Source organism: Oncorhynchus kisutch, linkage group LG25 (genome assembly GCF_002021735.2).
Source record: "Oncorhynchus kisutch isolate 150728-3 linkage group LG25, Okis_V2, whole genome shotgun sequence".
NCBI lineage: Eukaryota > Metazoa > Chordata > Actinopteri > Salmoniformes > Salmonidae > Oncorhynchus > Oncorhynchus kisutch.
In genome coordinates, this window is record NC_034198.2 from 43,798,602 (window position 1) to 43,811,332 (window position 12,731).

The following is a 12,731-nucleotide window of genomic DNA, read 5'->3' on the forward strand; positions in this document are numbered from 1 at the left end:
TTACAGGCCCAATGGAGTCACAGTTACAGGCCCAATACAGTCACAGTTGCAGGCGTAATTCAGTCACAGTTACAGAACCAATACAGTCACAGTTACAGGCCCAATGCAGTCACAGTTACAGGCCCAATACAGTCACAGTTACAGGCCCAATGCAGTCACCGTTACAGGCCCAATGGAGTCACCGTTACAGGCCCAATGCAGTCACAGTTGCAGTCCCAATGCAGTCACAGTTACAGGCCCAATGGAGTCACCGTTACGGGCCAAATACAGTCACAGTTACAGGCCCAATACAGTCACAGTTACAGGCCCAATACAGTCACAGTTACAGGTCCAATACAGTCACCGTTACAGGCCCAATACTGTCACCGTTACAGGCCCAATGGAGTCACAGTTACAGGCCCAATGCAGTCACAGTAACAGGCCGAATGGAGTCACCATTACAGGCCCAATTCAGTCACAGTTACAAGCCCAATGCAGTTACAGTTACAGGCCCAATGGAGTCACCATTGCAGGCCCAATGAAGTCAGCGTTACAGGCCCAATTCAGTCACAGTTACAGGCCCAATGCAGTCACAGTTACAGGCCCAACTGAGTCACCATTGCAGGCCCAATGAAGTCAGCGTTACAGGCCCAATACAGTCACCGTTACAGGCCCAATACAGTCACAGTTACAGGCCCAATGCAGTCACCATTACAGAACCAATACAGTCACAGTTACAGGCCCAATGCAGTCACCGTTACAGGCCCAATGGAGTCACCGTTACAGGCCCAATGGAGTCACCGTTACAGGCCCAATGCAGTCACAGTTGCAGGCCCAATGCAGTCACAGTTACAGGCCCAATGGAGTCCCCGTTACAGGCCCAATGGAGTCACAGTTACAGGCCCAATACAGTCACAGTTACAGGCCCAATGCAGTCACAGTTACAGGCCCAATACAGTCACAGTTGCAGGCCCAATGCAGTCACAGTTACAGACCCAATACAGTCACAGTTACAGGCCCAATGGAGTCACAGTTACAGGCCCAATACAGTCACAGTTGCAGGCGTAATTCAGTCACAGTTACAGAACCAATACAGTCACAGTTACAGGCCCAATGCAGTCACAGTTACAGGCCCAATACAGTCACAGTTACAGGCCCAATGCAGTCACCGTTACAGGCCCAATGGAGTCACCGTTACAGGCCCAATGCAGTCACAGTTGCAGTCCCAATGCAGTCACAGTTACAGGCCCAATGGAGTCACCGTTACGGGCCAAATACAGTCACAGTTACAGGCCCAATACAGTCACAGTTACAGGCCCAATACAGTCACAGTTGCAGGCCCAATGCAGTCACCGTTACAGGCCCAATACTGTCACCGTTACAGGCCCAATGGAGTCACAGTTACAGGCCCAATGCAGTCACAGTAACAGGCCGAATGGAGTCAACATTACAGGCCCAATTCAGTCACAGTTACAGGCCCAATGCAGTCACAGTTACAGGCCCAACTGAGTCACCATTGCAGGCCCAATGAAGTCAGCGTTACAGGCCCAATACAGTCACCGTTACAGGCCCAATACAGTCACAGTTACAGGCCCAATGCAGTCACCATTACAGAACCAATACAGTCACAGTTACAGGCCCAATGCAGTCACCGTTACAGGCCCAATGGAGTCACCGTTACAGGCCCAATGAAGTCACCGTTACAGGCCCAATACAGTCACCGTTACAGGCCCAATGTAGTCACTGTTGCAGGCCCAATGGAGTCACAGTTACAGGCCCAATGGAATCACCGTTACAGGCCCAATACAGTCACAGTTACAGGCGTAATGCAGTCACCGTTACAGAACCAATACAGTCACAGTTACAGGCCCAATGCAGTCACAGTTGCAGGCCCAATGCAGTCACAGTTACAGGCCCAATGCAGTCACAGTTGCAGGCCCAATGCAGTCACAGTTACAGGCCCAATGGAGTCACCGTTACAGGCCCAATGGAGTCACAGTTACAGGCCCAATGGAGTCACCATTGCAGGCCCAATGAAGTCACCGTTACAGGCCCAATACAGTCACAGTTACAGGCGTAATGCAGTCACCGTTACAGAACCAATACAGTCACAGTTACAGGCCCAATGCAGTCACAGTTACAGTCCCAATACAGTCACAGTTGCAGGCCCAATGCAGTCACAGTTACAGGCCCAATGGAGTCACCGTTACAGGCCCAATGGAGTCACCGTTACAGGCCCAATGCAGTCACAGTTGCAGGCCCAATGCAGTGACAGTTACAGGCCCAATGGAGTCACCATTGCAGGCCCAATGAAGTCACCGTTACAGGCCCAATACAGTCACAGTTACAGGCGTAATGCAGTCACCGTTACAGAACCAATACAGTCACAGTTACAGGCCCAATGCAGTCACAGTTACAGGCCCAATACAGTCACAGTTGCAGGCCCAATGCAGTGACAGTTACAGGCCCAATGGAGTCACCATTGCAGGCCCAATGAAGTCACCGTTACAGGCCCAATACAGTCACAGTTACAGGCGTAATGCAGTCACCGTTACAGAACCAATACAGTCACAGTTACAGGCCCAATGCAGTCACAGTTGCAGGCCAAATGCAGTCACCGTTACAGGCCCAATACTGTCACCGTTACAGGCCCAATGGAGTCACAGTTACAGGCCCAATGCAGTCACAGTAACAGGCCGAATGGAGTCAACATTACAGGCCCAATTCAGTCACAGTTACAGGCCCAATGCAGTCACAGTTACAGGCCCAACTGAGTCACCATTGCAGGCCCAATGAAGTCAGCGTTACAGGCCCAATACAGTCACCGTTACAGGCCCAATACAGTCACAGTTACAGGCCCAATGCAGTCACCATTACAGAACCAATACAGTCACAGTTACAGGCCCAATGCAGTCACCGTTACAGGCCCAATGGAGTCACCGTTACAGGCCCAATGAAGTCACCGTTACAGGCCCAATACAGTCACCGTTACAGGCCCAATGTAGTCACTGTTGCAGGCCCAATGGAGTCACAGTTACAGGCCCAATGGAATCACCGTTACAGGCCCAATACAGTCACAGTTACAGGCGTAATGCAGTCACCGTTACAGAACCAATACAGTCACAGTTACAGGCCCAATGCAGTCACAGTTGCAGGCCCAATGCAGTCACAGTTACAGGCCCAATGCAGTCACAGTTGCAGGCCCAATGCAGTCACAGTTACAGGCCCAATGGAGTCACCGTTACAGGCCCAATGGAGTCACAGTTACAGGCCCAATGGAGTCACCATTGCAGGCCCAATGAAGTCACCGTTACAGGCCCAATACAGTCACAGTTACAGGCGTAATGCAGTCACCGTTACAGAACCAATACAGTCACAGTTACAGGCCCAATGCAGTCACAGTTGCAGGCCCAATGCAGTCACAGTTACAGGCCCAATGCAGTCACAGTTGCAGGCCCAATGCAGTCACAGTTACAGGCCCAATGGAGTCACCGTTACAGGCCCAATGGAGTCACAGTTGCAGGCCCAATGCAGTGACAGTTACAGGCCCAATGGAGTCACCATTGCAGGCCCAATGAAGTCACCGTTACAGGCCCAATACAGTCACAGTTACAGGCGTAATGCAGTGACAGTTACAGGCCCGATGGAGTCACCATTGCAGGCCCAATGAAGTCACCGTTACAGGCCCAATACAGTCACAGTTACAGGCGTAATGCAGTCACCGTTACAGAACCAATACAGTCACAGTTACAGGCCCAATGCAGTCACAATTACAGGCCCAATACAGTCACAGTTACAGGCCCAATGCAGTCACCGTTACAGGCCCAATGGAGTCACCGTTACAGGCCCAATGCAGTCACAGTTGCAGGCCCAATGCAGTCACAGTTACAGGACCAATGGAGTCACCGTTACAGGCCCAATGGAGTCACAGTTACAGGCCCAATGCAGTCACAATTACAGGCCCAATACAGTCACAGTTACAGGCCCAATGCAGTCACCGTTACAGGACCAATGGAGTCACAGTTACAGGCCCAATACAGTCACAGTTACAGGCCCAATGCAGTCACAGTTACAGGCCCAATACAGTCACAGTTGCAGGCCCAATGCAGTCACAGTTACAGGCCCAATACAGTCACAGTTACAGGCCCAATGGAGTCACAGTTACAGGCCCAATACAGTCACAGTTGCAGGCCCAATGCAGTCACAGTTACAGGCCCAATGCAGTCACCGTTACAGGCCCAATGAAGTCACCGTTACAGGCCCAATACAGTCACAGTTACAGGCGTAATTCAGTCACAGTTACAGAACCAATACAGTCACAGTTACAGGCCCAATGCAGTCACAGTTACAGGCCCAATACAGTCACAGTTACAGGCCCAATGCAGTCACCGTTACAGGCCCAATGGAGTCACCGTTACAGGCCCAATGCAGTCACAGTTGCAGTCCCAATGCAGTCACAGTTACAGGCCCAATGGAGTCACCGTTACAGGCCCAATGGAGTCACAGTTACAGGCCCAATGCAGTGACAGTTACAGGCCCAATGGAGTCACCGTTACAGGCCCAATGGCGGCACCGTTACAGGCCCAATGCAGTCACAGTTGCAGGCCCAATGCAGTCACCGTTACAGGCCCAATGGAGTCACCGTTACAGGCCCAATGCAGTCACCGTTACAGAACCAAAGGAGTCCTCGTTACAGGCCCAAATGGAGTCACCGTTACAGGCCCAATGCAGTCACAGTTACAGGCCCAATGTAGTCACCGTTACAGGCCCAATGCAGTCACAGTTGCAGGCCCAATGCAGTCACCGTTACAGGCCCAATGGAGTCACCGTTACAGGCCCAATGCAGTCACCGTTACAGAACCAAAGGAGTCCTCGTTACAGGCCCAAATGGAGTCACCGTTACAGGCCCAATGCAGTCACAGTTACAGGCCCAATGGAGTCACAGTTACAGGCCCAATGGAGTCACCGTTACAGGCCCAATGGAGTCACAGTTACAGGCCCAATGCAGTCACCTTTACAGGCCCAATGCAGTCACAGTTGCAGGACCAATGGAGTCACAGTTACAGACCCAATGCAGTGACAGTTACAGGCCCAATACAGTCACCGTTACAGGCCCAATACAGTCACCGTTACAGGCCCAATACAGTCACAGTTACAGGCCCAATGCAGTCACCGTTACAGGCCCAATACAGTCACAGTTACAGGCCCAATGGAGTCACCGTTACAGGCCCAATGGCGTCACCGTTACAGAACCAATGGCGTCACCGTTACAGGCCCAATGGAGTCACAGTTGTAGGCCCAATGCAGTCACAGATACAGGCCCAATGGAGTCACTTTTACAGGTCCAATGCAGTCACCGTTACAGGCCCAATGGAGTCATCGTTACAGGCCCAAATTGAGTCACCGTTAAGGGTCCAATGGAGTCACAGTTACAGGCCCAATGAAGTCACCGTTACAGGCCAAATGCAGTCACAGTTACAGGCCCAATGGAGTCACCATTACAGGCCCAATGTAGTCACTGTTGCAGGCCCAAAGGAGTCACAGTTACAGGCCCAATGGAGTCACAGGTACAGTCCCAATGCAGTCCCAGTTACAGGCCCAATGGAGTCACAGTTACAGGCCCAATACAGTCACAGTTACAGGCCAAATACAGTCACAGTTACAGGCCCAATACAGTCACAGTTACAGGCCCAATACAGTCACAGTTACAGGCCAAATACAGTCACAGTTACAGGCCCAATACAGTCACAGTTACAGGCCCAATACAGTCCCAGTTACAGGCCCAATACAGTCACAGTTACATGCCCAATACAGTCACAGTTGGAGACTTTTATCTCCCTCACCAACTTCAAACATCAGCTATCTGAGCAGCTAACCGATCGCTGCAGCTGTACATAGTCTATTGGTAAATAGCCCACCCTTTTCACCTACCTCATCCCCGTACTGTTTTTATTTATTTACTTTTCTGCTCTTCTGCACACCAATATCTCTACCTGTACATGACCATCTGATGTTTTATCACTCCAGTGTTAATCTGCAAAATTGTAATTATTTGCCTACCTCCTCATGCCTTTTGCACACATTGTATATAGACCCCCCCTTCGTTTTCTACTGTGTTATTGACTTGTTAATTGTTTACTCCATGTGTAACTCTTTGTTGTATGCTCACACTGCTATGCTTTATCTTGGCCAGGTCGCAGTTGCAAATGAGAACTTGTTCTCAACTAGCCTACCTGGTTAAATAAAGGTGAAATAAAAAAATAAAAAAAAATAAAAATAAAAAACAGTTACAGGTCCAATACAGTCACCGTTACAGGCCCAATACTGTCACCGTTACAGGCCCAATGGAGTCACAGTTACAGGCCCAATGCAGTCACAGTAACAGGCCGAATGGAGTCACCATTACAGGCCCAATTCAGTCACAGTTACAAGCCCAATGCAGTTACAGTTACAGGCCCAATGGAGTCACCATTGCAGGCCCAATGAAGTCAGCGTTACAGTCCCAATACAGTCACCGTTACAGGCCCAATACAGTCACAGTTACAGGGCCAATGCAGTCACCGTTACAGAACCAATACAGTCACAGTTACAGGCCCAATGCAGTCACCGTTACAGGCCCAATGGAGTCACCGTTACAGGCCCAATGGAGTCACCGTTACAGGCCCAATGCAGTCACAGTTGCAGGCCCAATGCAGTCACAGTTACAGGCCCAATGGAGTCACCGTTACAGGCCCAATGGTGTCACAGTTACAGGCCCAATGCAGTCACCATTACAGGCCCAATGGAGTCACAGTTACAGGCCCAATGCAGTGACAGTTACAGGCCCAATGAAGTCACCGTTACAGGCCCAATACAGTCACCGTTACAGGCCCAATGTAGTCACTGTTGCAGGCCCAATGGAGTCACAGTTACAGTCCCAATGCAGTCCCAGTTACAGGCCCAATACAGTCACAGTTACAGGCCCAATACAGTCACAGTTACAGGCCCAATACAGTCACCGTTACAGGCCCAATACAGTCACAGTTACAGGCCCAATACAGTCACCGTTACAGGCCCAATACTGTCACCATTACAGGCCCAATGGAGTCACAGTTACAGGCCCAATGCAGTCACAGTAACAGGCCGAATGGAGTCACCATTACAGGCCCAATGCAGTCACAGTTACAGGCCCAATGGAGTCACCATTGCAGGCCCAATGAAGTCAGCATTACAGTCACCGTTACAGGCCCAATACAGTCACAGTTACAGGCCCAATGCAGTCACCGTTACAGAACCAATACAGTCACAGTTACAGGCCCAATGCAGCCACCGTTACAGGCCCAATGGAGTCACCATTGCAGGTCCAATGAAGTCAGCGTTACAGGCCCAATACAGTCACCGTTACAGGCCCAATACAGTCACAGTTACAGGCCCAATGCAGTCACCGTTACAGAACCAATACAGTCACAGTTATAGGCCCAATGCAGTCACCGTTACAGGCCCAATGGAGTCACCGTTACAGGCCCAATGGAGTCACCGTTACAGGCCCAATGCAGTCACAGTTGCAGGCCCAATGCAGTCACAGTTACAGGCCCAATGGAGTCACAGTTACAGGCCCAATACAGTCAGCGTTACAGGCCCAATGGAGTCACAGTTACAGGCCCAATGCAGTCACCGTTACAGGCCCAATGGAGTCACCGTTACCGGCCCAATACAGTCACCGTTACAGGCCCAATGGAGTCACCGTTACCGGCCCAATACAGTCACTGTTACAGGCCCAATACAGTCACAGTTACAGGCCCAATGGAGTCACAGTTACAGGCCCAATGCAGTGACAGTTACAGGCCCAATGGAGTCACCATTGCAGGCCCAATGAAGTCACCGTTACAGGCCCAATACAGTCACCGTTACAGGCCCAATGTAGTCACTGTTGCAGGCCCAATGGAGTCACAGTTACAGGCCCAATGGAATCACAGTTGCAGGCCCAATGCAGTGACAGTTACAGGCCCAATGAAGTCACCGTTACAGGCCCAATACAGTCACAGTTACAGGCGTAATGCAGTCACCGTTACAGAACCAATACAGTCACAGTTACAGGCCCAATGCAGTCACAGTTACAGGCCCAATGCAGTCACAGTTACAGGCCCAATGGAGTCACCGTTACAGGCCCAATGCAGTCACAGTTGCAGGCCCAATGCAGTCACAGTTACAGGCCCAATGGAGTCACCGTTACAGGCCCAATGGAGTCACAGGTACAGGCCCAATGCAGTGACAGTTACAGGCCCAATGGAGTCACCATTGCAAGCCCAATGAAGTCACCGTTACAGGCTTTTACAGTCACAGTTACAGTCGTAATGCAGTCACCGTTACAGAACCAATACAGTCACAGTTACAGGCCCAATGCAGTCACAGTTACAGGCCCAATACAGTCACAGTTGCAGGCCCAATGCAGTCACAGTTACAGGCCCAATGGAGTCACCGTTACAGGCCCAATGGAGTCACCGTTACAGGCCCAATGCAGTCACAGTTGCAGGCCCAATGCAGTGACAGTTACAGGCCCAATGGAGTCACCATTGCAGGCCCAATGAAGTCACCGTTACAGGCCCAATACAGTCACAGTTACAGGCGTAATGCAGTCACCGTTACAGAACCAATACAGTCACAGTTACAGGCCCAATGCAGTCACAGTTACAGGCCCAATACAGTCACAGTTACAGGCCCAATGCAGTCACAGTTACAGGCCCAATGGAGTCACCGTTACAGGCCCAATGCAGTCACAGTTGCAGGCCCAATGCAGTCACAGTTACAGGCCCAATGGAGTCACCGTTACAGGCCCAATGGAGTCACAGTTACAGGCCCAATGAAGTGACAGTTACAGGCCCAATGGAGTCACCATTGCAAGCCCAATGAAGTCACCGTTACAGGCTTTTACAGTCACAGTTAAAGGCGTAATGCAGTCACTGTTACAGAACCAATACAGTCACAGTTACAGGCCCAATGCAGTCACAGTTACAGGCCCAATACAGTCACAGTTGCAGGCCCAATGCAGTCACAGTTACAGGCCCAATGGAGTCACCGTTACAGGCCCAATGGAGTCACCGTTACAGGCCCAATGGAGTCACAGTTACAGGCCCAATACAGTCACAGTTACAGGCCCAATACAGTCACAGTTACAGGCCCAATACAGTCACAGTTACAGGCCCAATACAGTCACCGTTACAGGCCCAATACTGTCACCGTTACAGGCCCAATGGAGTCACAGTTACAGGCCCAATGCAGTCACAGTAACAGGCCGAATGGAGTCAACATTACAGGCCCAATTCAGTCACAGTTACAGGCCCAATGCAGTCACAGTTACAGGCCCAACTGAGTCACCATTGCAGGCCCAATGAAGTCAGCGTTACAGGCCCAATACAGTCACCGTTACAGGCCCAATACAGTCACTGTTACAGGCCCAATGCAGTCACCATTACAGAACCAATACAGTCACAGTTACAGGCCCAATGCAGTCACCGTTACAGGCCCAATGGAGTCACCGTTACAGGCCCAATGGAGTCACCGTTACAGGCCCAATGCAGTCACAGTTGCAGGCCCAATGCAGTCACAGTTACAGGCCCAATGGAGTCCCCGTTACAGGCCCAATGGAGTCACAGTTACAGGCCCAATACAGTCACAGTTACAGGCCCAATGCAGTCACAGTTACAGGCCCAATACAGTCACAGTTGCAGGACCAATGCAGTCACAGTTACAGGCCCAATACAGTCACAGTTACAGGCCCAATGGAGTCACAGTTACAGGCCCAATACAGTCACAGTTGCAGGCCCAATGCAGTCACAGTTACAGGCCCAATGCAGTCACCGTTACAGGCCCAATGAAGTCACCGTTACAGGCCCAATACAGTCACAGTTACAGGCGTAATTCAGTCGCAGTTACAGAACCAATACAGTCACAGTTACAGGCCCAATGCAGTCACAGGTACAGGCCCAATACAGTCACAGTTACAGGCCCAATGCAGTCACCGTTACAGGCCCAATGCAGTCACAGTTGCAGTCCCAATGCAGTCACAGTTACAGGCCCAATGGAGTCACCGTTACAGGCCCAATGGAGTCACAGTTACAGGCCCAATGCAGTGACAGTTACAGGCCCAATGGAGTCACCGTTACAGGCCCAATGGCGGCACCGTTACAGGCCCAATGCAGTCACAGTTGCAGGCCCAATGCAGTCACCGTTACAGGCCCAATGGAGTCACCGTTACAGGCCCAATGCAGTCACCGTTACAGAACCAAAGGAGTCCTCGTTACAGGCCCAAATGGAGTCACCGTTACAGGCCCAATGCAGTCACAGTTACAGGCCCAATGTAGTCACCGTTACAGGCCCAATGGAGTCACCGTTACAGGCCCAATGGATTCACAGTTACAGGCCCAATGCAGTCAAACTTGTTTCCACACTGTGGTTGGAATAATATTGTCAAATTGTAAAAAATTATGATAACGCCCTTGTAGTGTAGGAGCCGTTTCAAAAGGCCACGAGATATTTCATCCTGTTGTCAGGCTGTTAATTAGTCCCCTCCCCACTCAGACCACCCCCAGACAGTCTTAGCAAAATTCTTGTTACTTAATACTATTTAGATACTTAGATATTTAGATACATGCCCAATGGAGTCTGCAATTTTTTAGACTGATCCAATGAACCATTGAATTTCTGTTCAAAATGTTGTATCAAGACTGAGCAAATGTGCCTAATTTGTTTATTAATAACTTTTCATGTTTAAAACTGTGCACTCTACTCAAATAATAGCATGGGATTATTTCACTCTAATAGCTACTTTAAATTGGACAGTGTAGTTAGATGAGCAAGAATTTAAGCATTCTGTGACTTACAACCTCATGCTAATCGCGTTAGCCTACGTTAGCTCAACCGTCCCATGGAAGGGACACCGATCCTGAAGAAGTTTTAAACACTTCTGGTTCTAAGCAGACATGAGGCATAGACAACAGGGTGATCAGTTAAAGTTGCCACGGTGACAGGTTATTAAGGAGTTGCACAACAACGGCAGATGTGGAGAAAATGTCTGCGGGAACCACCAACTGCTCTCTGCTGGTTGATGCAACACGATGAATGCTGTTCTGTGGAAGTAATGGGGCCTTGCAGTAAGGAGCTGACAAAGGGCTGTAGTGTGTGGTGCACTACAGTCACAGAGAGGGTGGAAGTGTCTCCCCCACACTACTCTAGTAGTACTAGCAGGAGGAAGTGTTTCCCCCACTACTCTAGTAGTACTAGCAGGAGGAAGTGTCTCCCCCACACTACTCTAGTAGTACTAGCAGGAGGAAGTGTCTCCCCCACACTACTCTAGTAGTACTAGCAGGAGGAAGTGTCTCCCCCACACTACTCTAGTAGTACTAGCAGGAGGAAGTGTCTCCCCCACACTACTCTAGTAGTACTAGCAGGAGGAAGTGTCTCCCCCACACTACTCTAGTAGTACTAGCAGGAGGAAGTGTCTCCCCCACACTACTCTAGTAGTACTAGCAGGAGGAAGTGTCTCCCCCACTCTACTCTAGTAGTACTAGCAGGAGGAAGTGTCTCCCCCACTCTACTCTAGTAGTACTAGCAGGAGGAAGTGTCTCCCCCACACTACTCTAGTAGTACTAGCAGGAGGAAGTGTCTCCCCCACACTACTCTAGTAATGTGGATGTTGTGTTGTGTTGTAGACTTGTGTTCTGGATGTAGAGTTGTGTTGTAGAGTTGTGTTGTGTTGTAGAGTTGTGTTGTGGGTGTAGAGTTGTGTTGTGGATGTAGAGTTGTGTTGTGGATGTAGAGTTGTGTTGTGGATGTAGAGGTGTGTTGTGGATGTAGAGTTGTGTTGTGGATGTAGGGTTGTGTTGTGGATGCAGAGTTGTGTTGTGGATGTAGAGTTGTGTTGTGGATGTAGAGTTGTGTTGTGGATGTAGAGTTGTGTTGTGGATGTATAGTTGTGTTGTAGACTTGTGTTGTGGATGTAGAGTTGTGTTGTGTTGTAGAGTTGTGTTGTGTTGTAGAGTTGTGTTGTGTTGTAGATGTAGAGTTGTGTTGTGGATGTAGAGTTGTGTTGTGGATGTAGAGTTGTGTTGTGGATATAGAGTTGTGTTGTGGATGTAGAGTTGTGTTGTAGAGTTGTGTTGTGGATGTAGAGGTGTGTTGTGGATGTAGAGTTGTGTTGTGTTGTAGAGTTGTGTTGTGTTGTAGAGTTGTGTTGTGTTGTAGATGTAGAGTTGTGTTGTGGATGTAGAGTTGTGTTGTGGATGTAGAGTTGTGTTGTGGATGTAGAGGTGTGTTGTGGATGTAGAGTTGTGTTGTGGATGTAGAGTTGTGTTGTGGATGTAGAGTTGTGTTGTAGAGTTGTGTTGTGGATGTAGAGTTGTGTTGTGGATGTAGAGTTGTGTTGTGGATGTAGAGTTGTGTTGTGGATGTAGAGTTGTGTTGCAGAGTTGTGTTGTGGATGTGGAGTTGTGTTGTGGATGAGGAGTTGTGTTGTGGATGTAGAGTTGTGTTGTGGATGTAGAGTTGTGTTGTGGATGTAGAGTTGTGTTGTAGAGTTGTGTTGTGGATGTAGAGTTGTGTTGTGGATGTAGAGTTGTGTTGCAGAGTTGTGTTGTGGATGTGGAGTTGTGTTGTCGATGTGGAGTTGTGTTGTGGATGTAGAGTTGTGTTGTGGAAGTAGAGTTGTGTTGTGGATGTAGAGTTGTGTTGTGGATGTAGAGTTGTGTTGTGGATGTAGAGTTGTGTTGTGGATGTGG